Below are 2,500 nucleotides of genomic sequence, written 5' to 3'. Positions count from 1 at the left end.
AAATGGTTATTCAAATACTCTGTTTTACATGAATAAGGATAAATGAACTGACAGTAAGAAACTACTAACCAGATGTTTTTAAACACCATCACCTGAAACACTTTCAAAGCAGTACAGTCTCATAAAACATTCAGAAAGATTATCTGACTTAATGAATGCTCAAAATGCAAGCTCAAATCTACCCTGTAAAGCAATCAAGTTTTTAGCAACTATTTTGACCTTAGTGACACAAACAATTAATTCTGCAAACCTAATATCAAAATAAAATTCTACATCTAATGCAGAATAATTTCTCAATGTAGTTAATCTAAAACAACATCTGAAATATGCTACCTCCATATATTATACATTCTTCTATTTAGTACTAATTTTTGAAGATTAAAAAAGAATGAAGGAGAGAGAAATTCATCCAGAAAAGGCTTTTTTTTAAAACTAACTGTTCAGTAAATATAAGATAGCAGAACATACTAACAGAGATGTGGCTACCATTATATTACAAACTTTAAAATTTAAAGATATCCTAGCTTTCAGAAATATTCCAATATTCATTAATTAAATGGTAGAAATAAATGCTAGTTATAGTTTATCAATCCTTTTTCACTTCGCCAATCCATGTATCATTAAGTATTTGATGCGATTCATTCCAAACACCAACTCTTCATGCTAAATACATGGCTAATTTAAGTCAAACTACTCACCTCTATAAAATACAAAAGCCATAAAAATTAAGATAAACATTATGTTCCCAAAACAGACCATTTTTGCCAGAAGTTCATGGTAAACAAAATTTTACTTTGTTTACATCACTGCCTCTTAAATCATATTTCTAAACAAAAGATCCTGGTCAACAATGATTAGCTCATTATACTTATAAGAAGTAATTTAACTCTTTGTGTAAAACTTTACATCTAAATAACAACACGCAGAGATAAATGTATACAATTATTTCACTTTTTCACTTCTTGTGAAATTTGTTCTAATAAATATGCTTTATGGTTTTCCGTTTTGAAATACAGCGAATGTTAGAATTAAAGGCAATAACTGCATCAATTTTATAGAAAAGATATGTTAATCCTTAATGAACTTAAAGGCCCATTCTAAAATACATTCATGAAAGAACAAAAAATTCAATAACCTTAGGTACCTAACTATATTAATATAGTTAAAACATAACCAAGGAAAGGGATATTTACAAAGGTTTTTGCATGTTTATTTATTAAATTATTACATATATTTTTGTAGACACTTCCTAAAGTAGCTATGCAGGCACCCACCATACCCATTGTGTTAAATCACTTTTAGAAGGCACTCTACAGACATACAATACATGAGTGAAGTTTCTCAGTCATCTGAAGGGCATAACTTTTGTATTTACTCTTGTTTATGGTTTACATAATGAACTGCATAGAACAAAGTAAACTTCAAACTCAGGTTATAAACACACCTTATAGACCTAATCAAAATGCCTCCAGAGTACTAAAATCTATAGCTATTATTTTACTCATTTTCTGTTTATTTAACATCCAATTGGAGCTATGAAAATAAAGAAAGATTTCTTGGCATTTTTTCATAATCTATCGTCTACTGATACTCAACTGCGATGTTCATTTACAATTACTATTTTTACTTGCCTTTATAAACGCAATCCACTGGATTTGCAGGCAAAATTGAATCTGGCTAAAAATACTTAGGACTCTCACTTAGGGAAATTAGGAGGAATATTGTAGCATTCCACTGGTGTGATATTTCCTGCGAGTACACCAAAGGCAGAAAAGGGCTATCCTGAAAAAACTGCATTTATTAAAGTAACCTGTAAAATAAGCAATCCTGGGACTGTGGTAGGCATATAATTCCTATGATTGTTAAAACAAAATATAAATTGTTTTTCTAATAGTTATTGTCTGTGAAAAAATGAAAATTGTAAAATAATAGATAAACCATTCAAAAGTACTATGTAGCTCTTATAAAAGATTATTCTTGAAAACAATGCCTAAAGGTTAAGACATTATTCAACGCATGTAACTTTTTTAATGCTGTTATTGTTTAAAATAATGTTTCTATTAAATTTTACTCCAGTGTGGGCATTTGCTTTAACTTTTGAGATGTATTTTTCTCATTATATACTACCTTAAAATGTGAATTATTTCACATAATTTGCAATCTTTTCAACAATAATCCATTATTTTAACGGATGTAAGTTTAATGATTTTTAGGCATTTAGTTTGAGTGCAATTCAGAGTTATAAAGAAATAATATTTATTTAAAAAAATATAAACTTCTTTTCAAACAAGTGTACTCATTCTGGCCTAATATAAGTATATGCTTTCAAAGCTTTCTTTTCTCTGTCACTGTTTCTACAGACTTGAGTCAGTGAAGAATGAAGTGGCTATTTTTTGGTTGAAAAGAATTTTTTTTTTTTTTTTTTACAAAATCAGGAAAAAGTAATCTCTTATAAAATGAGTAACAGACTACTTAAAAGTGTACCTTTATTTTGTAGTTG

At 28.6% G+C, this 2,500-nt stretch overlaps 1 protein-coding gene across 44 annotated transcripts in view; it reads right to left on the bottom strand.

The window, feature by feature from the left end:
* FOXP2 (forkhead box P2) overlaps positions 1-2,500 on the bottom strand; it is a 606,462-nt gene that overhangs the window by 263,596 nt on the left and 340,366 nt on the right. The gene's annotated exons all lie outside the window — the stretch shown is intronic.

This window comes from Pongo pygmaeus, chromosome 6 (assembly GCF_028885625.2).
Source record: "Pongo pygmaeus isolate AG05252 chromosome 6, NHGRI_mPonPyg2-v2.0_pri, whole genome shotgun sequence".
Classification (NCBI taxonomy): domain Eukaryota; kingdom Metazoa; phylum Chordata; class Mammalia; order Primates; family Hominidae; genus Pongo; species Pongo pygmaeus.
This window is presented reverse-complemented; position numbering and strand designations above follow the sequence as displayed.